At 47.7% G+C, this 27,724-nt stretch overlaps 1 long non-coding RNA gene across 2 annotated transcripts; it reads left to right on the top strand.

Moving 5' to 3' along the window:
* The first annotated feature begins 491 nt into the window (after window positions 1–491).
* Window positions 492–20,488, top strand: LOC140458902 (uncharacterized). Of its 2 annotated transcripts, none has more exons than XR_011953731.1 (3): window positions 492–1,130; window positions 19,205–19,552; window positions 20,147–20,488. It is a non-coding gene; the product is annotated as an uncharacterized lncRNA (long non-coding RNA). The 2 variants fall into 2 exon arrangements; XR_011953730.1 differs by having other exon boundaries at window positions 494–1,130; window positions 19,343–19,552.
* Window positions 20,489–27,724: the final 7,236 nt, after the last annotated feature.

Here is a 27,724-nt window from a genome sequence, read left to right as displayed (position 1 = left end):
TGCATCAACGTGCTCTCACTCCCCACCTCCCCACCCACCCCAACAAAACCAGTCTCATCTTTTCTCTCTTTTGTCCCGAGGGACCTTTTTTTGGGAAAGCTGTAAAGTGAAGGTCCAAAATGACTGGGGCCAGGAAAGCCTTGGACAAGAACAACCTCCAGAGGGGGAGCACAGGCCTGAGGCCTGTTCACCAGGCTGCACCCCGTTGGGCCCAGGTGAGTTGTGGCCTGTTTATTACCCCAAGGTTTCATCTCCTCTGGGGGTGGGGAGTGTGGTGGGAAAGAGCCTGGTTTGCAGAGGCCTCTGGTTAACTGGGTCCTGTCAGATTGTGGCCCTGTCATTTTTAAAAAGGGTTTGAAGCCTTGGGTTAAAATAACCAGGACTCGGGACCGTGACACATACAGGATAAGCTCCAGGATCTGGGAGGCAGGACTCCCTCAGGAGGGAATTAAAACCCAAAATATCTGACGTTCTGTAAAAACTTGTCACACTGTCAGAGGAATATGGGTCATTGAGAGGGCAGGCTGATAAAATTCAACAGGGAGAGAAGGAGAGTGAGAGAAAGAATCGATAAATGGAGACAATGGGAGAAACATAAGGAGAGAGATGGAGAGGTCTTGTGAGATTGTGAAATAGCTGTAATTTTCAATTCTGGGCTGACTGGAAATATTTAAACTGAACCAGCATCACAGAGTGAAATAAAAACGATCAGATTACCGAGCTGCTGCAGAATTGTCACATGTGGGATCTCGTTGTGCATCAGTTGCCCTGAGGACACCGTTGCAGGTAGTGAGTGTTTTAATCAGCTGACTCGTCAATTGAAAAGCTTTTCAACATGAAAATTAAACTCATCGCCCACCATGTTTGTGTTTGGATGTTGCTGCGAGATTGTCTGTGTCACTGACAGGGGAAAAGCCCTGGGATCTTGCTGTGCCATCTCCCCCCAAAAGATTTTCTTGCTTTGCCTTTCAACGAATGCTGCCTCGTACCTTCCAAAGGGAACTTTCCAGCCACTTGAAGACTTGTAGAGAGAGAGTTTGAGACCAGGAAACCTTTGAACAAGAACTTTCTCCAGTGGGGGAACACAGTTCTGAGGCCTGTTCAACAGGCTGCACCCTGTGGGGGCCCAGGTGAGTTTTGTCTGCATATTACCCTGTGATTTAATCCCCTCCCTGGGGGATGGGTGGACTGGCTTTTTACGGGGCCTCTGGTTAATTGGGTCCTGTCAGATTGCGGCCCTAGCAGTTTTAAAACAGGTTTGAAGCCTGGGCTTAAAGTAACTGGGACCTTGGGATTTAACACAAACATGTCAATCGCAGCGAGTGTTTGACAGACAGAGGACTCCCAAGGAGGCAATTAAAAGCTTAAATGAGAAACTCTCTCCATAGACCCGTTCTAATGTCAGAGTAATGTGAGATGTGTATAGGCCATGGGCTTAAATGTGAAAATTGTAGAAATAAGGCACAGGTTGGCCATTTCAATTCAATTCACTGAGTATCTGGGAGTGAGCTTCTCTCTGTCTTTCTCTCTATGTCCCCTATTGTGAACCCTCTTGATTTTCTTTTGTTGGATTTTTCAAACAAATACAGATTGGACAGACAGAGAGAGAGAGATGGATAGATTTAAGAGGGAGATGGCAATACACATAGAGAGACAGAGAGAAGGAGATGGTGACACATAGAGAGACAGAAGGAGATGGCAACAGAGATGGAGGGGGAGGGAAAGATGGCAACAGAGAGAGAGAGTGAGGTGGCGGGGGAAATGGTGACACAGGGAGAAGGGGGGGAGGGTGAGATGGCAACACAGAGGAGGGAGGAGATGGTGACAGAGAGGAAGAGGTGGAGATAACAACACAAAGAGAGAGATGGGGAGATGGTGACAGAGAGAGAGGGGGGGAGATAGTGACAGAAAGAGATGAAGAGATGGTGACACAGAGAAGGGCAGATGGCAACGCAAAGAGAGAGAGTGGGGAGATGGTGACACAGAGAGAGAGAAAGGGAGAAGGTGACAGAGAGAGAGGGAGAGGGAGAGATGGTGACACAGAGAGAGAGAAAGGGAGAAGGTGACAGAGAGAGAGGGAGAGGGAGAGATGGTGACACAGAGAGAGAGAAAGGGAGAAGGTGACACAGAGAGAGAAAGGGAGAAGGTGACAGAGAGAGAGGGAGAGGGAGAAATGGTGACACAGAGAGAGAGAAAGGGAGATGGTGACACAGAGAGAGAAAGGGAGAAGGTGACAGAGAGAGAGGGAGAGGGAGAAATGGTGACACAGAGAGAGAGAAAGGGAAATGGTGACACAGAGAGAGAGAAAGGGAGATGGTGACACAGAGAGAGAGAACGGAAGAAGGTGACACATAGAGAGAGAGGGAGAGCGAGAGATGGTGACACAGAGAGAGAGGGGGAGATGGTGACACAGAGAGAGAGGGGGAGATGGTGACACAGAGAGAGAGGGGGAGATGGTGACAGAGAGAGAGAGAGAGAGATGGTGACAGAGAGAGAGGGGGAGATGGTGACAGAGAGAGAGAGAGGGGAAGGTGGTGACACAGAGAGACAGGGGGTGATGGTGACACAGAGAGAGAGAGGGGGTGATGGTGACACAGAGAGAGAAGGGGAGATGGTGATACAGAGAGAGGGGGCAGAGGGGGAGATGGTGACACAGAGAGAGAGAGGGAGATGGTGACATAGAGAGAGAAGGGGAGATGGTGACACAGAGAGAGGGGGCAGAGGGGGAGATGGTGACAGAGAGAGAGAGGGGGTGATGGTGACACAGAGAAGGGGCATTTGGTGACACAGAGTGAGACAGGACCAGGAGAGAGACAGGCTGGGAGAGCAAGTCAGGGAGACCCCCAATCACAAACTGAATTGTGAAATTGCTGGCACGATTGGGATCTTGCTGTGTGAAAAGTACATGGGGGAGGGTGGTGTGCTTGTGGAGAGATTGTTGCTGGGGATGGGGTGGAGTGTTCTGGCATGGGACAAAGAAGGTGAAATACCCCAGGGGTGCCACACCCAGCTGCCGGTGGGATCTTGCTGTGCACCCCTCTGCCTGTGGGTCACCCCTTACACATCAGAGCAGCCTGTGGACAGGGCCCAGGCTGTGTTTGCTGATGGTGTGACAGCGGGAGGGGGTGTATCATTCCCCCCCTTCCCCCAAGACATGCCTCACTCTCCCCCCACCCATTCTCTCCTCCCCCTCCCCTCAGAATGTGGTATTGACCTGGCTAATGGCTACAGGACAGGGAGATGGGAACCCACGTTAAATGGGAGGGAGGGAGGGAGGAGAGGAGAGGGCATTTCTGTCAGAACGGAGGGGGAATGGAGAGTGGGGGAGGGGGAGAGAGAGAAGGGACGGGTGGGGGATGGGGTGGAGAGAGGACAGAGAGGGTGTGGGAAAGACATAGATCAATTCTCGAGAGTAGGAGAAAGCTGAGCCGAGATGGAGACGTAGATAGGGGCAGAGAGAGGGGCAGAAAGGGAGAACGAGAGAGGGAGGGTGGGGAGGAGTGAGTGAGAGGGTGAGAGAGAGGGAGAGAGCTGACTGTTCCAGTGGAAGGTTCATTGGTTTAAAACGGGTTTGAAGCCTGGGGTTAAAGTAACCGAGGACTCGGGATTGTGACACAAACAGGTTAATCCCCAGGATCTGGGAGGCAGGACTCCCTGAGGAGGGAATTGAAACCTTCAATGGGAAACTCCCTCCAAAGACCAGTGCTAATGTCAGATAATAGAAATACATACAGGATGCCCATTTCAATTCAATTCACTGTGTCTCTGGGAGGGGGGTCTCTGTCTTTCTCTCCAGGTTTCTTTTGTTGAGTTTTCAAACAAATAAAACCAACCCACACACAACGAAATGCGCTGTCACTATGTAATAATTAGAGTGGTGCTGGAAAAGCACAGCAGTTCAGGCAACATCTGAAGAGCAGGAAAGTCGACGCTTCAGGCCAAAGCCCTTCGTCAGGAATAGAGGAGAGTGCCTGCAGGGTGGAGAGATAAATGAGAGGAGGGTGGGGGTGGGGAGAAAGTAGCATAGAGTACAATAGGTGAGTGGGGGATGGGGATGGAGGTGATAGGTCAGGGAGGAGAGGGTGGAGGAAGGTAGTAAAGAGTACAATGGGTGAATGGGGGTGGGGATGGAGGTGATAGGTCAGGGAGGAGAGGGTGGAGGAAGGTCGTAAAGAGTACAATGGGTGAATGGGGGTGGGGATGGAGGTGATAGGTCAGGGAGGAGGGTGGTGCAGATAGGTGGAAAGGAAGATAGGCAGGTAGGACAAGTCATGGGAACAGTGCTGAGCTGGAAATTTGGAACTGGGGTGAGGTGGGGGAGGGGTAAATGAGGAAACTGGTGAAGTCCACATTGATGACCTGGGGTTGAAGTGTTCCGAGGCGGAAGATGAGGCATTCACCTGGACCATCTCTGACCTCTCCACCTCCATTAATGACGGCTGATTTGACTCTGACATTTTTTACAAACCCACCGACTCCCACAGCTACCTGGATTATACCTCTTCCCACCCTACCTCCTGCAAAAATGCCATCCCGTATTCCAATTCCTCCGCCTCTGCTGTATCTGCTCCCAGGAGGACCAGTTCCATCACAGAACACACCAGATGGCCTCCTTCTTCATAGACTGCAATTTCCCTTCCCACGTGGTTAATGATGCCCTCCAATGCATCTCATCCACATCCCGCACCTCCGCCCTCAGACCTCACCCCTCCAACCGTAGCAAGGACAGAACACCCCTGGTGCTCACCTTCCACCCTAACAACCTTCGCATAAACCACATCATCCAGCGATATTTCCTCCACCTCCAAACGGACCCCACCACCAGGGATATATTTCCCTCCCCACCCCTTTCCGCCTTCCTCAAAGACCGTTCCCTCCGTGACTACCTGGTCAGGTCCACCTCCACAAAAAACCCACCATCCCATCCTGACACCTTCCCTGCCACCGCAGGAATTGCAAAACCTGTGCCCACACCTCCTCCCTCACCTAGGGAGCCTTCCACATCCATCAAAGTTTTACCTGCACATCCACCAATATCATTTATTGTATCCGTTGCTCCCGATGCAGTTTCCTCTACATTGGGGAGACTGGATGCCACCTCGCAGAGCGCTTTAGGGAACATCCCCGGGACACCCACACCAATCAACCACACCGCCCTGTGGCCCAACATTTCAACTCCCCCTCCCACTCTGCCGAGGACATGGAGGTCCTGGGCCTCCTTCACCGCCGCTCCCTCACCAACAGACACCTGGAGGAAGAACACCTCATCTTCGGCCTTGGAACACATCAACCCCAGGGCGTCAATGTGGACTTCACCAGTTTCCTCATTTACCCCTCCCCCACCTCACCCCAGTTCCAAATTTCCAGCTCAGCACTGACCCCATGACCTGTTCTACCTGCCTATCTCCCTCTCCACCTATCTGCACCACCCTCCTCCCTGACCTGTCACCTTCATCCCCACCCTCACTCACCTATTGTACTCTATGCTACTTTCTCCCCACCCCCACCCTCCTCTCATTTATCTCTCCACCCTTCAGGCACTCTGCCTCTATTCCTGACAAAGGGCTTTTGCCCTAAACATCGACTTTCCTGCTCCTCGGATGCTGCCTGACCTGCTGTGCTTTTCCAGCACCACTGTAATCTGTCTCTGGTTTCCAGCATCTGCAGTCTTTGTTTTTACCCTGTCATTATTTAAAGTGGGGAGAGGGCGGGTGGGGGGGAGGGTAGGTGGGGAAGGGGAGGGATAAAGATTCACTGTGCAGGATTAAATCAGAGAGTTATCAGAGATGGACAGAGAGCGAGTGGGGCAACAGAGAGAGGGGGAACAGAGAAAGAGGGGGGACAGAGAGAGAGGGGGGACAGAGAGAGAGGGGAAACCGGGGGAATAGAGAGAGGGGGAACAGAGAGAGAGGGTGGAACAGAGAGACAGGAGAACAGAGAGAGGGGGTGGAACAGAGAGAGAGCGCGCGGGGAACGGTGGGGGGAACAGAGAGAGAGAGCACAGGGAATAGAGAGAGGGGGAACGGAGGAGGGGGTACAGAGAGGGAGAGAAAGGGGACAGAGAGAGGGGGAACAGAGGTGGGGTACAGAGAGAGAGAGGGGGGAACAGAGAGAAGGGGGGAATAGAGAGTGAGAGGGAATAGAGAGAGAGAGGGGAACAGAGAGGGGGGGAACAGATGGAGAGGGGGGAGCAGATGGAGAGGGGGGAACAGAGAGAGCGGGGAGAACAGAGAGAGGGGGGAACAGAGAGAGAGGGGGGAACATAGAGAGAGAGGGGAACATAGAGGGGGAGGAACAGATAGAGAGGGGAGACAGAGAGAGAGGGGGGAATAGAGTGGTAGGGAACAGAGGGAGAGGGGGAACAGAGAGAGGGGTGAACAGAGAGAGGAGGAATGGAGAGAGAGAGAGGGGAACAGAGAGGGGGGAAATCAGACGGAGAGGGGGGAGCAGAGAGAGGGGGGAACAGAGAGGGGGGGAATAGAGAGAGAGCACGCAGGGAACAGGGGGGCGACAGAGAGAGAGGGGGAAACAGACAGAGAGGGCGCGGGGAACAGACAGAGAGGGGAAATCAGAGAGAGGGGGGGAACAGAGAGAGAGAGAGAGAGAGAGCACAGAGAACGGAGAGGGGGGATCAGAGAGAGAGGGGGGGAACAGAGAGAGAGAGAGAGGGCGGACTGAGAGAGAGGGGGAACAGAGAGAGAGGGGGGAACAGAGAGGGGGGGAACAGAGGTGGGGTACAGAGAGGAGGGGGAACAGAGAGAGAGAGGGGGAACAGAGAGAGGGGGAACAGAGAGGGGGGGAACAGATGGAGAGGGGGGAACAGAGAGAGCGGGTAGAACAGAGAGAGGGGGGAACAGAGAGAGAGGGGGGGAACAGAGAGAGAAAGGGGAACATAGAGGGGGAGGAACAGATAGAGAGGGGTGAACAGAGAGAGGGGGGAACAGAGAGAGAGGGGGGGAACAGAGAGAGAAAGGGGAACATAGAGGGGGAGGAACAGATAGAGAGGGGTGAACAGAGAGAGGAGGAATAGAGAGAGAAAGGGGAACAGAGAGGGGGGAATCAGACAGAGAGGGGGGAGCAGAGAGAGGGGGGAACAGAGAGAGGGGGGAATAGAGAGAGAGCACGCAGGGAACGGGGGTCGACAGAGAGAGAGGGGGAAACAGACAGAGAGGGTGCGGGGAACAGACAGAGAGGGGAAATCAGAGAGGGGGGGGAACAGAGAGAGAGAGAGAGAGCACAGAGAACGGAGAGGGGGGATCAGAGAGAGGGGGGGGAACAGAGAGGGAGAGAGAGGGCGGACAGAGAGAGAGGGGGAACAGAGAGGGGGGTGGGAACTGAGAGGGGGGGAACAGAGGTGGGGTACAGAGAGGAGGAGGAACAGAGAGAGAGAGAGGGGGAACAGAGAGAGGGGAACAGAGAGAGAGGGGGAACAGAGAGAGATAGGGGGAACAGAGAGAGGGGGATGAGAGAGAGGGGGAACGGGGGAACAGAGAGAGAGGGGGAACAGAGAGAGATAGGGGGAACAGAGAGAGGGGGAACGGGGGAACAGAGAGAGAGGGGGTACAGAGAGAGGTAGGGGGAACAGAGAGAGGGGGATGAGAGCGAGGGGAATGGGGGAACAGAGAGAGAGGGGGTACAGAGAGAGAGGGGGGAGCAGAGAGGGGGGGGAACAGAGAGGGAACAGAGAAAGAGGGGGAACGGGGGAATAGAGAGAGGGGGATCAGAGAGGGGGGGGAACAGTTAGAGAGGGGGAACAGAGACAGAATGGGGGAAACAGAGAGAGAGGGGGGAACGGGGGGAATAAAGAGAGAGAGAGAGGGGGGGAACAGAGAGCGAGGGGAACAGAGAGAGAGAGAGGGGGGAACGGGGGAATAGAGAGAGGGGGGGATCAGAGAGAGAGGGGAACAGAGAGAATGGGGGAACAGAGTGAGAGCGGGAAACTTAGAGGGGGGAACAGAGAGAGAGGAGGGGAACAGAGAGAGCGCGGGGAACAGAGAGAGAGGGAGGAACAGAGAGAGAGAGGGGAGACGGGGGAGGGACAAAGAGAGAGGGGGAGAAACAGAGAGGGGGGGAACAGAGAGAGAGAGGGGGAGAGAGGAACAGAGAAGACGGGAGTATTGTTTGGGAATTGTCAGACAGTAGGATTGGTCCTTCTGTCATCATGGAGACAGGATCGAACCCTTAACCAGGGTCAGTAACACAGATGATCTATCTGTGGTCACACTGCTGCTTGTGGGATCTTGCTGTGTGTTTCTAGCCTCAGGCCAATTGCTCTTTAGTGATTGCTTTGTATTTCGATGTTGCTGTGATGTTCTGCAATGCATTAATGATGCAGTGATTAAACTGACCCAGTATCGCAGGGTAAAGTGGGAGACTGGCAGGCAGAGAGCAGTGGGATCTTGCTGTGCTTTTGGTGTCACTGCTGTATTTTGTTTCAAGTCGATTCTTAGTTCCCTCTCAGTCTGTTTCCCCGCCACCCCACCCTGAGGGGGGGATTAGCTCCAGGAGCTGAAACTCGGGACGGTGCAGAGACAGAGGGAATCAAATCATTTCTGCCCCGAGGAGTCGTCAGACCAGAGCTGGAACCAGAGAGAGAGAGACAGCGAGGGAGAGAGAGAGAGAGACACTGAGAGGGAGAGAGCGAGTGAGAGACAGCGAGGGAGAGAGAGAGAGAGAGAGAGACAGCGAGGGACAGAGACAGAGAGTTTGGTCCTTGGAACCACACATACAGTAGGAAAATCCCGACAGATCCTCAGCAAATATCCCCCTCTCTTCCCAGCCCAGTGTGTGTCAAGGGGGGCTACAGTCAGGCTCTTAGACGCTAGTGTGGGACCTCCCCCAGTTTATGATTTAATTGTCCACCACCAGTCACAACCCAGTGTGGAATGACTGTGTAGGATTACTTATCCCTGCCTACTACAAGTTGATTTCCCAGAGTCGATCAACCCTTTGTTGTGACATTAGTAAATTAACTCCTTGTTTGGAGTATGTTTGGTATTGCTCTGTGGTAGCCCTCCTACACATCACATTTGACCAGATTTGATAACACCAACACAACCAGTTCTTCTGGAACATGACGATTGCATCAGTCATAGAGATGTACAGCACGGAATCAGACCCTTGGCTCCAACTCGTCCATGTCAACCAGATATTCTACCTAACCTCGTCCCATTTGCCAGTGCCTGGCCCTTATCCCTCTCAACCCTTCCTATTGATGTAGCCATCCAGATGCCTTTTAAATGCTGTAATTTCACCAGCTTCCACCTGTTCCTCTGGCAGCTCATTCCATGCACACATCACCCTTTGCACAAACAAAGTTGCCCCTTAGGTCCCATTTAAATCTTTCCCCACTTGTCCTGAACCTGTGCCCCCCAGTTTTGGACTCCCCCACCCCAGGGAAAAGATCCTGCCTGTTTATCCTATCCATGCCCCTCATGATTGTATAAGATTCTATATGGTCACCTCTCAGCCTCCGATGCTCCAGGGAAAACAGCCCCAGCCTATTCAGTCTCTCCCTACAGCTCAAACCATCCAACCCCGACAACAGCCTTGCGAATCTTGTCTGAACCCTTTCAAGTATCGCCACATCCTTCCGATAAGAGGGTGACCAGAATTGTACACAGTATTCCAAAAGTGGCCGAATCACTTGTGCGGCCGCAACACGATCTCCCAACTCCTATCTATACCTGATGCTCCAATAATAAAGGAGGACATACCAAACGCCTTCGTCACTATCCTATCTATCTGCGTCACCACTTTCAATGAGCTATGAACCTGCACTGCATTAGTAACTCCACATTATAGAAATATCACACTTCAGAAACAGCACTTCAATGCCAATCATGTTGCAGCCAACATACATTTTAAAAGTTCACGCTGTAGAAAGTGTCCCCCATTCTTCAATTGTGTTACAGCGAATTTGCGTTGATGAAACACACGTTACAGCAGAATGACCAGCAATTGGCCCCTGAGGGAATGGTGATTTTTAAAAAAAGCAATTGAGATTTTGGACAAAAATAACAGTTTGAAGAAATGGTGGGAAGGAATTGATAAGAGTTTGATGCACCAGCAATATATATGCGTAATATACGTATTAATATCGAATTCTCTGCACAGTTTCAAGATCAGATCATTAAAACTTGAAACAAACTTGAGAAGCATTGCAGAAACTCAGCAGGTCTGGCAGCATCTGTGGAGAGAGAAAAACACCATTAACATTGAGTCTAATGTGACTCATCTTTGCAACATCAAAACCTGACCAATTTGACAGCCTTGTGAGGTTTACAAGGGATTTGGGATCCACAGTGTTACTAACATCTGAAGGGAGCTGTGGCGTGTGGTAGGGTTTCACTAAGAAACCAGTGGGATTTGTCTTGACAACATCTCCTCCCTGAGGCATTGTGGGGATTGTTTATTCATGTGATTTATCTGTTACTTGTGTAAGGGGCCAGGGACTGTAAATCTGTTTGTTTAAAAATAAATTAGCGATGAACAAGGATAGACCGCATCGAAACGTTGAAGTTCAAAGTTGGAGGGAGGCCAAGTTTGATGGTTTTAGGCAAGAACATTCAAAAGTTGAGTGGGGACAGATGTTCGCAGGTAAAGGGATGGCTGGAAATGAGAAGCCTTCAGATGTGAGATAACGAGAGTCCAGAGACAGTATATCCCTGTTAGGGTGAAAGGCAAGGCTGGTGGGTGTAGGGAATGATGGATGATGAGAGAAATTGAGGTTTTGGTTCAGAAAAAGAAGGAAACATGTCCAGGGTCGACAGCAGAGATCAAGTCAATCTGTAAAAGAGTATAAAGGCAGTATGAGTATACTTAAGAGGGAAATCAGGAGGGCAAAAAGGGGACATGAGATAGCTGTGGAAAACAAGGTTAAGGAGAACCCAAAGGGATTTTATGACTATACGAAAGACAAAGGCGTAACTAGGCAGTGAATAGCGTCCCATCAAGATCAGCAAGAGAGCCCACGTGTGGAACTGCAGGAGATGGGGGAAGATAGTAAATGAGTATTCTGCATCAGATATTGATTAGGCCACTTTTGGAACATTGTGTGCAATTCTGGCCTCCTTCTTATCAGAACGATGTTGTTAAACTTGCAAGAGTTCAGAAAAGATTTACAAGGATGTTTCCAGAGTATTTTGCATCAGTGTTTACTGTGCAAAAGGATATGGAAGATATGGAATGTTGGGAAATATATAGTGACACCTTGCAAAATGTCCAGATTACAGAGGAGGAAGTGCTGGATGTCTTGAAATGGTTAAAGGTGGATCAATCCACAGGACCTGATCAGGTGTACCCTAGACCTCTGTAGGAAGCTAGAGATGTGATTGCTGGGCGTCTTACTGAGACATTTGTATCATCGATAGTCACAGGTGAGGTGCCAGAAGACTGGAGGTTGGCTAGCTTGATGCCACTGTTTAAGAAGGGTGGTAAGGAGAAGCCAGGGAACGACAGACTGACGTCAGTGGTGAGCAAGTTGTTGGAGGGAATCCTGAGGGACAGGGTGTACATGTATTTGGAAAGGCATAGACTGATTAGGGATAGTCATCATGGCTTTGTGCGTGGGAAATCATGTCTCACAAACTTGATTGAGTTTTTTGAAGAAGTAACAAAGAGGATTGATGAGGGCAGAGCAGTAGATGTGATCTACGTGGACTTCAGTAAGGCCTTTGACAGTGATGCCCAATGTGAGACTGCTTAGCAAGGTTAGATCTCATGGAATACGGGGAGAACTAGCCATTTGGAGACAGAACTGGCTCAAAGGTAGAAGACAGAGGGTGGTGGTGGAGGGTTGTTTTTCAGACTGGAGGCCTGTAACCAGTAGAGTGCCACAAGGATCAGTGTTGGGTGCTGGGTCCTCTACTTTTTGTCATTTGCATAAATGATTTGGATGTGAGTATAAGAGGTACAATTCATAAGTTTGCAGATGACACCATAATTGGAGGTGTAGTGGACAGTAAAGAAAGTTACCTCAGACTACAACAGGATCTTGACAAGATGGGCCAATGGGCTGAGAAGTGACAGATGGAGTTTACTTCAGATAAATGGGAGGGGCTGCATTTTGGGAAAGCAAATCTTAGCAGGATTTATATACTTAATGGTAAGGTTCTAGAGAGTCCTGCTGAACAAAGAGACCTTGGAATGCAGGTTCATAACTCCTTGAAAGTGGAGTTGCAGGTAGATAGGATAGTGAAGAAGGCGTTTGGTATGCTTTCCTTTATTGGTCAGAGTATTGAGTACAGGAGTTGAGAGGTCATGTTGCAGCTGTACAGGACATTGGTTAGGCCACTGTTGGAATATTGCATGCAATTCTGGTCACCTTCCTATCGGAAAGATGTTGTGAAACTTGAAAGGGTTCAGAAAAGATTTACAAGGATGTTGGCCAGTGTTGGAGATTTAAGCTATAGAGGCTGAACAGACTGAGGCTGTTTTCGCTGGAGCTTCGGAGGCTGAGGGATGACCTTATAGAGGTTTACATTATTATGAGAGGATAAATAGACAAAGTCTTTTCCCTGTGGTCGGGGAGTCCAGAACGAGAGGGCATAGGTTTAGGATGACAGGGGAAAGATATAAAAGAGACCAAGGGGCAACTTTTTCACACAGAGGGTGGTACATGTATGGAATGAGCTGCCAGAGGAAGTGGTGGAGGCTGGTACAATTGCAACATTTAAAAGGCATTTGGATGTGGATATGAATAGGAAGGGTTTGGAGGGATATGGGCCGGGTGCTGGCAGGTGGGACTAGATTGGGTTGGGATGTCTGGTTGGCATGGATAGGTTGGACTGAAGGGTCTGTTTCCATGCTGTACATCTCTATGAATTTATGACTGTAAGTTTGGAGGATTTGAGCTAAAGGGAGAGGTTGAATATACTGCAGCTGTTTTCTCTGAAGCATCGGAGGCTGAGGGATGACCTGATAGAGGTTTATAAAATCATGAGAGACACGGAAAGGATAAATAGACAAAGTTTCTTCTTGGGGCTTGGGTAGTCCAGAACTCGAGGGCGTAGGTTTAGAGTGAGAGGGGAAAAAATATAAAAGAGTTTTCATGCAGAGGGTGGTCTGTGTGTGGAATGAGCTGCCAGAGGAAGTGTTGGAGGCTGGTACAATTGCAACATTTAAAAGGCATCTGGATGGGTAAAGGAATAGGAAGGGTTTGGAGGGATATGGGCCGGGTGCTGGCAGGTGTACATTTCTCTGACTCTATGACTCTACTTGGTATCAGCCTTCCCAGTAGAACACCACTGTGTACACCAGCCCCTCTTCCCTGCATTAGACCCACAGCCTTGACATTTCAACTGCACCTCCAAGTGCTTTTTAAAGATTATGAGATCAATACCCTCTCAGGTAGTACATTCCAGATTCCCACCACCCTCTGGGTGATAGTGCCCCTCAAATCCCCTCGAACCCTCCTGCCTTTCACCTTAAAATGAGGCCCCCCCTGTTATTGTCGCTGTGATTAAGGGGAACTGTTACTTCGTATCCAGGCTCTCCGTGCCCCTCATACTCTTATACACCTCTATCAGGTCCCCCCCCTCAATCCTCCCTGCTCCAATGAAAACAACCCAAACTTAGCCAGCCTCTCTTCATCACTGAACTGCTCCATCCCAGCCAACATCCTGGGGAATCTCCTCCGTTCCCAATCTGGTGCAATCTGGGCCCGAAACATCGATTTTCCTGCTCCTCGGATGCTCCCTCAACTGCTGTGCTTTTCCAGCACCACTCTAATCTAGGCCCAGCAATCAATTCCCGAGCTTCCTACAAATTTCGGGGGTACACCTCATCAGGTCCTAGGAATTTATCCACTTTTATGTGTTTCAAGACATCCAGCACCTTCTCCTCTGTAATATGGGCATTTTTCAACAAGACGCCACATTCTATGTCTTCCATGTTCTTCTCCACAGTAAACATTGATGCAAAATACTCATTTAGTATCTCCCCCATCTCCTACAGCACCACATGTGGGATGCCTTGCTGATCTTTGAGGGGGCCTATTGTCCTCCTAGTTACCCTTTTGTACTTAATGTATTTATGAAATCCTTTTGGAGGTTTTAATGTACAAAATTTGATCATCATTCTCGGAGCAATTGGGGACTCAGGGTCTGTTCTCAATGGAGTTCAGAAGGATGAGGATGATCTCAGTGAAACCTACAGAATTCTGACAGGCCTGGATAAAATGGACGTGGTGGAGATATATCCACGGGGAGGGGAGACTAGGACCCGAGGGCACATCCTGAGAGTGAAGGGGTGACCCTTTCGAACGGAGATGAGGAAGAGTTTCTTCAGACAGAGAGTGGTGTCTCTGTACAACTCACTGCTGCAGAAGGTTATGGAGGCCACGTCACTGAGTGTATTTAATATAGTGACAGATAGGTTCTCCATTAGTGAGGGGGACCATAGGTTAGGGGGAGAAGGCAGGAGAATGGAGTTGAGAACCATATCAGCCATGATCCAATGGGAAACAGACTCGATGGGCCAATTCTGCTCCTGTATCTGATGGTCCAACATCACAGTGTGAACAACTCCAATCTCGATCATGAATCTGTGACATCAAAAGACATGATGGAGATATTAACAGCAAATATAAATGCAGTTGAATGTTTTTAGGATGAATTTCACTGAATCATAAAGAAGGACACATCAAACATCATGGAGCTGTCAGCTTCTGTAATTCACCCAGTTATTGTGTCTGGAATTGTCATCACTGCTCCAGCAGTTGCAGCTTTGATTGCAGCCTATTTGTTATTTCAGCTGCTGCTGTTTGGTGTGTTGCCTCGGAGGTGATCTACAACATGAAATGTTGGCTCATGGTTTGGTCTATCTGTTACAGAGCAGAGGCTGACACCCCTCTGATAATAAAACTGAAACACACAGAGAAGATCGCCTCGTAATCTAATAAAAGTAAGTGTGAAAGGTGGTATAACATACCCCTCACCCCCAATCTGTTCCCATAGAATCCCTACAGTGTGGAAACTGGCCCTTTGGCCCAATATGTCCACACCAAAGTTCCGAAGAGTAAGCCACCCAGACCCATCCCTTTAGTATTCTACCCTAACCTACACATCCCTGGGCACTATGGGACAATTTAGCATGGCCAATTCTCCCTAACTTACACATCCCTGTGCACTATGGGACAATTTAGCATGGCCAATCCACCCTAACCTGCACATCCCTGGACACTATGGGACAATTTAGCATGGCCAATCCACCCTAACCTCCACATCCCTGGGCACTATGGGACAATTTAGCACGGACAATCCACCCTAACCTGCACATCCCTGGACACTATGGGACAATTTAGCATGGCCAATCCACCCTAACCTGCACATCCCTGGACACTATGGGACAATTTAGCATGGCCAATCCACCCTAACCTGCACATCCCTGGTCACTATGGGACAATTTACCACGGCCAATCCACCCTATTCTGCATATTCCTGACACTGTGGGACAAAGTAGCATGGCCAATTCACCCGAATCTACACATCTTTGGAATGTGGGAGGAATTCGGAGCACCCAGATGAAACCCATGCAGACAAGGGGAGGATGCACAAACTCCACACAGATAGAAGCCTGAGGTGGAAATCAAACCCAGGTTCGTGATGCTGTGAGATAACAGTCTTCCATATTACCATTTTTACAGACCACCTTTGTGATTTACCTCACCCTGTCCACTTCAAAACATGAGTACAGCTGTAAATTTGGGATATGGGCCAAATGCAGGCAAATGGGATTAGACTAAATGATGATATCTGCTCGGTATGGAAGAGTTGCACCAAAGAATCTGTTTCTGTGCTGTCTAACTCTCTGACTGTATGAATGGTGATATGGTTCCAAGTCAGTGTGTTGGGGTTGAGCTGGTAGCTTCTTGTGTGCCGATTCTTTTGCTTCCCCTGATCTTTCAACGTCATGAGTTGAGGTGGGTTTTCTGCACCACTCTTGCTTTGGTCCTGCATTGCACCTTGTCCCAGTGCTGTTGCAGGCATTTTAGATGCATTCATGACCATTGCAATATCCTGTCCCTTCAGTCATTCCTTGATGTCACATGGACTGAATCGAATTGGCTAATGGCTGATGTTCATGATGCTGGGGATCTCATGGGGGAGACCGAAATGGATCACCCACTTGCAGATATCTGCAGGTGTTGCAGATACTTCAGCCTCATCTTTTGGACCTGATGGGTTGGTGTCCTCCAATCAGTGAGGTTCGAGGTGATTGACTTCCCCCCAATTAATTATTTAATTATCCACCATCAGTCACAACCGAATGTTGAACAACTGTGTAGAATTACTGATCCCTGCCTATTGCAAGTTGATTTACCACTGTTGGGCAACCCTGTGCTGTGAAATCAGTAAATTAACTCCTTCTTTGGAGTATGTTTGGTATTGCTCTGTGGTAGCCCTCCTACACATCACATTTTAGCTGATTTGATGATGCCAGCACAACCAGTTCTTCTGTAACATGACGATTGCATCAGTCATAGAGATGTACAGCACGGAATCAGACCCTTCGCTCCAACTCATCCATGTCAACCAGATATTCTACCTAACCTAGTCCCATTCGTCAGTGCCTGGCCCTTATCCCTCTAAACCCTTCCTATTGATGTAACCATCCAGATGCCTTTTAAAAGCTGTGATTGTACCAGCCTCCACCACTGCCTCTGGCAGCTCATTCCAAGCACACACCACTCTCTGCATAAAAAAATGCTGCTCCTTCGGTCGCTTTTAAATCTTTCCTCTCTCCTCCTGAACCTATGCCCTCTAGTTTCGAACCTCCCCACCCCAGGGAAACGACTTTGTCTGTTTATCCTATCCATGACTCTCATGTTTTTATAAAACTCTATAAGGTCTTCCCCAGCCTCTGATGCTCCAGGGAAAACAGCCCCAGCCTATTCAGTCTCTCCCTATAGCTCAAATCATCCAACCCTGACAATATTCCTGTAATCTTTTCTGACCCCTTTCAAGATTCACAACATCCTTCCAATAGGAGGGAGACCATAATTGCATGCAATATTCCTAAAGTGGCCGAACCAATGTCCTGTACAACCACAACATGACCTCCGAACCCCGACACTTGATGCTCTGACCAATAAAGGAAAGCATACCAAACGCCTTCTTCACTATCCTATCTACCTGCGACTCCACTTTCAAGGAGCTATGAACCTACACTCCATTCATGTGCAACTCCATGTTATAGTAAAATCACCCTTCAGGAACAGCACTTAACATGTTGGTACCAATCATGTCACAGCCAACGCACATTTTAAAAGTTCATATTGTCAAAAGTGTCCCCAATTCTTCAATCGTGTTCCAGCAAATTCACGTTGATGAAACACACATTATAACAGAATGAGAGATTCAAGGTTAAAAAAAAAATCAATTGGAATTCTGGACAAAAAAGATCAGACAATCTGAAAAAATGTTGGTGAGGAATTGATAAGAGTTTTATGCATCAGTGATATAGATGGGTCATGTTCATATTAATATCGAAATCTCTCCACAGTTTCAAGAGAAGATCATCAAAACTTGAAACAAACACAATCAACATTGTAGAAACTCAGCAGGTCTGGCAGCATGTGTGGAGAGAGAAACACCGTTAACATTGAGTCTAATGTGACTCATATTCACGACATCAAAAACTGACCAATTTTTGACAGCCTTGTGAGGTTTACGAGGGATTTGGGATCCACAGTGTCACTGACATCGGTCTTCTCAAGTAAATTTTCTTTGTAATAAGTTAATTAAACTTTGCTTAACAAAGTAACCGCAAAGCTTTTGTCTTCTCGGGGACTAATATACTAGCAGGGAGATTTGCAAGAGCTGCTCAGGAGGGTTGAAACTCGTAGTTTTGGGGAGGGTCCAGGGAATTAGTGAGGAAAGAGATCACTGTGAGACTGAGTTACGACTCACACAACACCAGGTTATAGTCCAACAGGTTTATTTGGAAGCACTAGCTTTCGGAGCGCTGCTCCTTCATCTGGTGGTTGTGGAGTCCACAATTGTAAAACACAGAATTTATAGCAAAAGATTAAAGTGTGATGTAACTGACATTATACATTGGAAAATAGCTTGATTGTTAAGTCTCTCATCTGTTGGAATGACCATGATAGTTTCACTTGTTTCATATGTAAATCACAAAACTCTTTTTCAAAGTTACATTTTCAGGTTAACTGTAGCAATTGGTGTCAGGCCAGATAAGATGTTGAAGGTGTTAGCCCCCTGTGTTCTGTTGTCTGTGCCATAATATTTCGACTGATTCTAATCTAAAGAATGAGTTAACAGTCTTACATGGATTCATGCAGTTTTTGTGCAAAGTACAATGTAACTCTGCAAGTACAAATTCACCCCACAGACGTATATGTGTGCAGTTGGGTTTGTGTGTGTGTGTGTGTGTGTGTGTGTATGTCTGGGGTGGGGTCTTGTGAGTGTCTTTGAGAGATAGTGTATATATGTACGTGAGTGTAAAGGGGTCGAAGTCTGTGAGAGGGTGCATGTGTGAGTTCGGGAGTGTGTGTGCCTGCAGGAGTGTGTGTAAGTGTCTGTGTGTGTGTCTGCATGTGTATAGGAGTGTGTTAGTGTGCGCTTGTGTGTGTGTGTGTGTGTGTGTGGAGTATCTGTGTGTGTATATAGTGCAATGGTGATCACCTGTAATGTGACATGAACCCAAGGTCCCTGTTGAGGCCCTCCCTACGGGAACTGAACTTAGCTATCAGCTCTGCTTGGCCACCTTTCGCTGCTACTTGTCCCGAAGTTCACCTTGGATGATGTTCACCGAAGGTCCAAGGTCAAATGTCCTGGATCACTGAAGTGTTGTCCAACTGAGAGGAAACCCTCCTGTCTGTTGATTGTTTTGCGGTGCCCATTCATCCGTTGCCGTAGCCTCTGCTCTTTATCCCCAATGTACCATGCCTCCGGGCATCCCTGCCTGCAGTGTATAAGATAGACAACGTTGGCTGAGACACATGAGTACCTGCCACGTACATAGTGGGAGGTGTCCCCATGCGTAATGATGGTATCCATGTCCACACTCTGACACGTCTTGCAGCGCTGACCGTGACAGTGTTGTGTGGAGTTGTCCTGAAACTCGGCAGTTTGCTACGAACAATGATCTGTTTGAGGTTTGGCGGATGTTTAAAGGTGAGTAGTGGAGGTGTGGGGAAGGTCTTGATGAGGTGCTCATCCTCATTGATAATGTGTTGCAGGTCGCGAAGAACATGGCATAGTGTTTCGGTTCCTGGGAAATACTGGACAACGAAGGGGACCCTGTCAGTTGCAGCACGTGTCTGACTCCTGAGGAGATCATGTGACCCCGCCAACGTTGTCTATCTTATACACTGCAGGCAGGATTGCCCCGAGGCATGGTACATTGGGGAAACCGAGCAGAGACTATGGCGACACATGAATGGGCACCGCACAACAATCAACAGACAGGAGGGTTCCCTCTCAGTTGGGGAACACTTCAGTGGTCCAGGACATTCGACCTTGGACCTTCGGGTGACCATCCTTGAAGTTGGACTTTGGGACAGGCAGCAGCGTAAAGTGGTCAATAGGTATGTTCTGTTCCCATGGGGTGGGCCTCAACCGGGACCTTAGGTTCATGTCACACTCCAGGTGACCACCATTGCACAATACACACACACACACAAACCTATACACACACAGGCACACCTACACACACACACAGAGATACACACAGACACAGACACAGACTCACAAGCACTCCAATACACACACACAGACGCAGTCCTATACACACACAGACACTTCTACACGCACGCACACACACACACACAGGCATTCCTATACTCACACATACAAACGCACCTATATACACACACAATCACCCACACAGGCACTCCTATACATACACAGACACACTTACACACAGACACTCACACACACACCTGCAGGCACACACACTCCCAAACTCACACATGCACCCTCTCACAGACTTAGACCCCTTTACATTCACACACACATATGCACTCTCTCTCACAGACACTCACAAGCCCTCACCACACACACACACACACACACACACACACACACACATATACGTTTGTGGGGTGAATTTGGACTTGCAGAGTTGCGTTGTACTTTGACCAAAACCTGTATGAATCCATCTCTGTTAACTCATTTTTTAGATTGGAATCAGTCGATATATTATGGCACAGACAACAGAACACAGGGGGCTAATACCTTCAACATCTTATCTGGCCTGACACCAATTGTTACAGTTAACCTGAGAATGTAACTTTTAAAAAGGGTTTTGTGATTTACATATGAAAGTAGTGAAACTATCATGGTCATTCCAACAGATGAGAGACTTAACAATCAAGCTATTTTCCAATGTATAATGTCAGTTACATCACACTGTAAACTTTTGCTATAAATTCTGTGTTTTACAATTGTGTACTCCACAACCATCTGATGAAGGAGCAGCGCTCCGAAAGCTAGTGCTTACAATTAAACCTGTTGGACTATAACCTGGTGTTGTGTGATTTTTAACTTTGTACACCCTAGTCCAACACCAGCATCTCCAAATCAATCTGAGACTGGTACAGTTGGGAAAAGGAGTGAGATAAACGGTCAGGGCAGGCAGAACAAAAACAGAGAACAAGATAGGATTGATAAATTAAACTACATTTATTTCAATGCAAGAAGCCTAATTGGGAAGGCAGATGAATTGAGGGCATGGTTAGGGATATGGTATTGGGGCATCAAAGCAATTACAGAGACGTGGCTCAGGGACAGACAGGACTGGCAGCTTAATGTTCCAGGATACCAATGCAATAGGAAGGATACAAAAGGGGGTGAGAGAGGAGGGGGAGCAGTGTTTCTGGTAAGTGTTCGCATTATGGCTGTACTGAGGGAGGATATTCCTGGGAATGCATCCAAGGAAGTTATTTGGGTGGAACCGAGAAATAGGAAAGGGACGATGACCTTCTTGGGATTATATTCTTGAACACCCCAAGAGGCAGCGGGAAATCGCGAAGCAAATCTTAAAGGAGATCTCAGTTATGTGTAAGAAAAATTGGATGGTAATTTCCAAACTTAGACCTGGACTGCCATAGTTTTCAGGGTTTAGTGTACAAGAAAATGTTGTGATTCAGCATCTGGATGTACCTACGAGGGCAGCTACAAAACGTGACCTCCTCTTGGGAAATAAGGCAGGGCAGATGACTGAGGTGTCAGTGGGGGAGTACTTAGGGGCCAGTGACTGTAAATCTGTTAGTTTTAAAATAAATTAGTGATGGAAAAGGATAGACCGCATCTAAAAGTTGAAGTTCAATATTGGACGAAGGCCCAATTTAATGGTATTAGGGAAGAACATTGAGAAGTTGAGTGGGGACAGATGTTCAAAGGGAAAGGGAAGGTTGGAAAATGAGAAGCCTTCAGAAATGTGATTTTGAGAGTCCAGAGACAACATATTCCTGTAGGGTGAGAGGCAAGGCTGGTAGTTGTAGTGAATGATGGGAGATGAGAGAAATTGAGGCTTTGGTATAGAAAAAGAAGGAAACGTGTCCAGGGTAGACAGCAGAGATTGAGTCAATTGTAAAAGAGTACAAAGGCAGTAGGAGCACACTAAAGAGGGAAATTAGGAGGGCAAAAAGGGGACATGAGATAGCTGTGGCAAATAGGGTTAAGGAGAATCCAAAGAGATATTATGAATATATGAAGGACAGAAGGATAACGAGGGAGAGAACAGTGTCCCATCATGATCAGCAAGAGAGCCCACGTGTGGAACTGCAGGAGATGGGGGAAGATACTAAATGAGTATTCTGCATCAGGCATTGGTTAAGCCACGTTTGGAATATTTCATGTAATTCTGGTCTCTTTCATGTCAGAAGGATGTTGTGAAACTTGCAAGGGTTCAGAAAAGATTCACAAAGATGTTGCCAGGGTTGGAGGATTTGAGCGATAGGAGAGGCTGAATAGGCTCGGGCTGATTTTTCAGGAGCGTCGAAGGCTGAGGGGTGACCTGATAGAGGTTTATATAATCGTGAGGGGCTTGGTTACGATAAATAGACAAAGTCTCTTCCCTGGGATGGGAGAGTCCAGAACTAGAGAAGCATAGGTTTAGGGTGAGAGCAGAAAGATTTAAAAGAGACCTATGGGGCAACTTTTTCACGCAGAGGGTAGTACGTATGTGGAATGACCTGCTAGAGGAAGTGGCGGAGGCTGGTACAATTGCAGCATTTAAAAGGCATCTGGATGGGTAAAGGAATAGGAAGGGTTTGGAGGGATATGGGCCGGGTGCTGGCAGGTGTACATTTCTCTGACTCTATGACTCTACTTGGTATCAGCCTTCCCAGTAGAACACCACTGTGTACACCAGCCCCTCTTCCCTGCATTAGGCCCAGAGCCTTGACATTTCAACTGCTCCTCCAAGTGCTTTTTAAAGATTATGAGATCAATACTCTCTCAGGTAGTACATTCCAGATTCTCTGTACCCTCTGGGTGTTAGTGCCCCTCAAATCCCCTCTCACCTCCTGCATATCACCTTAAAATGAGCCCCCCCCTGTTATTGACCCTGTGATTATGGGGAACTGTTGCTTCATATCCAAGCTGTCCGTGCCCATCACACTCTAATACACCTCTATCAGGTCCCTCCTCGATCCTCCCTGCTCCAAAGAAAACAACCCAAACTTCATCACTGAACTGCTCCATGCCAGCCAACATCGTGGGGAATCTCCTCCATACCCCATCTGGTGCAATCACAACTACATCCAAATGGTGGCTCAGCGGTTGGCATTGCTGGTTCACAGCACGAGGGACCTGGGTTCAATTCCTTGCCTTCCCACAGAGTTCTCGAGCCCACCTGATCAGGTCGTGGGGGTTTACCCACTTTTATGCATTTTAAGACACCCAAGGCAAACACATGTTACAGATAAATCACATGAAGAAACAATTCCCACAATGCCTCAGGTAGGAGATGTTGTCAAGACAGATCCCACGGGATTCTTGGTGAAGCCCTTCCCCACGCCACAGCTCCCTTCAGACGGTAGTGACACTGTGGAGCACCAAATCCCGAATAAACTTCAAAGGTTTGTCAAATTAGTCAGTGTTTGATGTTGTGAAGATGAGTCACATTAGATTCAGTGTTAATGGTGTTTCTCTCTCCACAGATGCTGCCAGACCTGCTGAGTTTCTGCAATGCTTACTGTGTTTTTTCAAGTTTTGATGATCTGATCTTGAAACTGTGGAGAGAATTCAATATTAATACAAACATTACACATGTATAGTGATGATGCATCAAACTCTTATCAATTCCGAATCACCATTCCTTGGCAGGATGCCTAATGCAACCATCGCGTGATAGAAGAACTGACCGTGTTGGGGTTATCAAATCTGGTCAAATGAGCAGTGTAGGAGGGCTACAATGGAACAACACCAAACATTCGCAAACAAGGAGTTAATTTACTCATGTCACAACACAGGGTTGCTCAACGGTAGGAGATCAACTTGCAATAGGCAGGGATAAGTAATCCTACACAGTCGTTCCACATTCCATTGTGACTGGTGGTGGGCAATTAAATCATTAATTGGACGACATCATTAACCTCCAACCTCACTGACTGGAGGATCCCAACCCATCAGGTCCAAAAGATGAGGCTGAAGCATCTACAACACCTTCAGCCAGAAGTCCCAAGTGGGTGATCCATCTCGGTCTCCCCCATGAGATTCCCAGCATCATGAGCATCAGCCATTAGCCAATTTGATTCAGTCCATGTGACTTCAAGGAATGACGGAAGGCACAGAATGTTGCAATGGTCATGGACCCATCTAACATGCCTGCAACAGCACAGGGACAAGATGCAATGCAGTACCAAAGCAAGAGTCCTGAGGAAAAACCTTCCCAACCCATAACCAAGACAGTCAGGGGAAGCAAAAGAATTCGCATACAATAAGCTATAAGCTCAACTCCAAGACACTCAACACACTGACTTGGAACCATACCACCATTCATACAGTCATGGAATTGTACAGCACGGAAACAGATCCTTTGCTGCAACTCTTCCATCCCGACTAGATGTCCTAATTTAATGTATTCCCATTTCCCAGCATTTAGACCATATCTCTCTAAACCCTTCCTATTCAGGGACCCACCCATTTAAATGTTGCAATTGCACTAGCTTCCAACACCCCCTCTGGCAGATCATTCTACACACATGATAAAGCTGCCCCTTGAGTCCCTTTCAAATCTTTCCCCTCTCACCTTAAAGCTTTGCCATCTAGTTTTGGACTCCCCTAACCTGGGAAAAAGATCTTGGCTCTTCACCCTGTTCATGTCCCACATGATTTTATAAACTTTAACGTCACCCCTCAGCCTCCGATGCTCCAAAGAAAGCAGCCCCAGCCCATTCAGCCTCTCCCTGTAGCTCAAAACCTCCAACCCTGGCAACATCCTTGTGAGTATTTTCTGCATCATTTCAAGTGTAGTGACATCTCTCTGAAAGCAGGGACATTAGATTAATGTGCAGTATTACAAAAATGGCCAAAGCAATGTCCTGTACTGTCAGAGTATGACATCACAACTCCTATACTCAATGCACTGACCTTTCAAGACAAGCGTACCTAACGCCTTTTTCACCACTCTGTCTACCTGCGACTCCACCTTCAATGAACTATGAACTTGTACCCTGAGGTCTCTCTTTCAGCAACACTGGCACAGCCCTATCATTAAGTACGTAGGCCCTGCACTGATTGGCCTGACCAAAATGCAACACCTTACATTTACAGTCCCACGACAATGTGGTTGATTTTGAACAGCCCTTCATCAAATTAGGAATGGGTGATAAACACTGGTATTGCCAATGAAAAATTCCAAGTGGGATGTTTGTGTCAGATCATTAATAGAGAATTTACCGTTCAGGCTCTGAGATATTCAAGACCTGATTTGCAGATCAACACATTCCTGACAGAGAATCGCACATCAGGAAGAACAGCCAAAGAAGGAACAAATGTTGGCCACATGGCCCTTCACGTTTGTTCTGCCTTCCACAAAGATCACAGTAGATCTGATTTTAACATCAACTCCACATTCCTGCACCTTTCCCAATAATCCCACCCACTCTTGGTCATTAAGAATCGATCTACTTTTGCCTTAAAAATATTTGAAGATTCTGCATCCACTGCCTGTTGATGAACGCAATTCCAAAGACTCTCACTCTCTGAGAGAAAAAATGTTTTCCCACCTCTGTTTCAAACAGGTACTCACTTCTTTTCAAACCGTGACCCCTGAGATCTAGATTCTCCCACAAGAAGAAACATCCTTTCTACACGCACCCTGTCAGGTCCCCTCAGGGCGTTATATTGAGTCATAGGTTCATAGAGATGTACAGACCTTTCGGTCCGACTTGTCCATGCCGACCAGATATGCCAACCCAATCTAGTCCCACCTGCCAGCACCTGGCCCATATCCCTCCAAACCCTTCCTATTCCTTTACCCATCCAGATGCCTTTTAAATGTTGCAATTGTACCAGCCTCCACCACTTCCTCTGGCAGCTCTTTCCATGCACGTACCACCCTCTGTGTGAAAAGGTTGCCCCTTATGTCTCTTTTATATCTTTCCCCTTTCACTCTGAACCTTTGCCCTCTTGTTCTAGACTCCCCAACCCCAGGGAAGAGACTTTGTCTATTTATCCATGCACCTCATGATTTTACAGACCTCTACAAGGTCACCCGTCAATCCCATGCTCCAAGGAAAACAGCCCCAGCCTATTCAACCTCTCCCAATAGCTCAAATCCTCCAACCCTGGCAACATCCTTGTAAATCTTTTCTGAACCCTTTCAAGTTTCTCAATATCCTTCTGATAGGAAGGAGACCAGAATTGCATGCAATATTCCAAAAGTGGCCAAACCAATGTCCTGTACAGCAGCAACATGACATCCCAACTTCTGAACTGAGTACTCTGACCAATAAAGGAAAGCATACCAAATGCCTTCTTCACTATCCTACCTACCTGCAACTCCACTTTCAAGGAACTATGAACCTGCACTCCAAGGTCTCTTTGTTCAGCAACACTCCCCAAGAACTTACCATGAAGTGTATAAGTCCTGCTCAGGTTTGCTTTCCCAAAATGCAGCACCACACATTGATCTAAATTAAACTCCATCTGGTACCTCTCAGCTCTTCGGCCCATCTGATCAAGATTCCTGTTTCAAATGATTCACTTTTGACCATTGGGAGAGGCTGAATTGGCTGTGGCTTTTTCTTTTGGAGTGTTGGAGGCAGGGGGTTGACCTCATAGAGGTCCATGGGGTCATGAGGGGCATGCATTGGGTGAGTGGCGAAGACCTTTATACCAAGGCAGGGGGGTCCAAACCAGAGGGAATAGGTTTAAAGTGAGAGAGGCAAGATATAAAAGGGACCTCAAGGGTAGCTGTTTCATGCTGTAGGTTGTGCAGGTATGGAACGAGCAGCCAGAGGAAGTGTTGTAGGTGGGTAACATTTCAACATTTAAGTGGCATCGGGATGGGTCCATGAGTATGGAGAATTGAGAGGGAGATGGGGCAAATGCTGGAAAATGGGACTACAGGACCATGGGATATCTGGTCAGCAAGGATGAGTTGGACCAAAGAGTCTGCAACTCTATGGCTCTAAACTCCAGAGGATACAGACCCAGCCTACCTTGCCTATCCTCATAAGGTGAACCACTCATTCTAGGTATGAGTCGAGTAAGCCTTCACTGAGCTACGTCTAACGCATTCACATCCTTCTGTCAGTGCGGGGACCAAAACTGTGTTGACAGAATCAAGGGCTCAATACTTATTGAGACTATTACTTCAAAATTAATCTGAAAATTCCACAATTATTGCTCAGCAATTGTGAATCTAACTAACGGAATCTGGAAATTGGTATTTGACCATGAGCAGGGACATTGACAAACTGGTATTTGAGTCTGTTTTTGTGCATCTGCGTCCCTGTACTGAGACAGCAAAATCCGATCAATCGTTCAGCTATACGTTACTGAGGAAAGAAATGTGCTTTCAAAGATATTTGTCTCATACTTATCAGGACAGAATCACAAGAAAGCCAAGTCTCAAAGAGAACACCAATTTAGGCTAGATGTAGACAGGGCGCTTGTGATAAATACACTGATTGGTCATGGCAATGTGCTGGAGGATTCACCAGAGAGCAGTTACCTGCAAAGCTTTTGTTTAAATTTGAATCAGGCCAGTTGATTCTGATTGGTCAATACAGTGACCAGGGGAATGCACCCAGTGTTGGAAGATATAGGAGTAGGAGCAGTCCATTCATCCACTCAAGCCTGTTCCATCATACAATACGATCGCGGCTGTTCTCATCTCAACTTCAACACCACTTTCCTGCCTGGTCTCCAAAGCCCTTTAAACTGTTACTAATTAAAAATGTGTCGATCTCCTCCTTAAATTTATTCAGTGTCCCAGCATTCATTGCACTCTGGGGTATTGAACGCCACAGAATCACAACCCGTTTGACAGAAGTAAATCCTCCTGATCTCTGTTTTACATTTGCTGCCACTTTCCCTTAAACTGGTAACCGAAATCGACTCACAAGGGAAAATATCTGCTCCACGTTGACTTTATCAGTCTCCCTTTGCATCTTATGTACCTCAATTCGATTACTTCAGGTCCTTTCCAACTCGAGTGAACCCAGGCCTTAACTGCTCAATATCTCCTCAGAAGACAAACCTTTCATCTCTGGAATTATCTGGAGAACGTTCTCGAAAAGCCT

This window comes from Chiloscyllium punctatum, chromosome 34 (assembly GCF_047496795.1).
Source record: "Chiloscyllium punctatum isolate Juve2018m chromosome 34, sChiPun1.3, whole genome shotgun sequence".
In the NCBI taxonomy this organism is placed as follows: domain Eukaryota; kingdom Metazoa; phylum Chordata; class Chondrichthyes; order Orectolobiformes; family Hemiscylliidae; genus Chiloscyllium; species Chiloscyllium punctatum.
The sequence above is the reverse complement of the archived record's forward strand: the minus strand, read 5'-3'. Positions and strand labels throughout refer to the sequence as shown.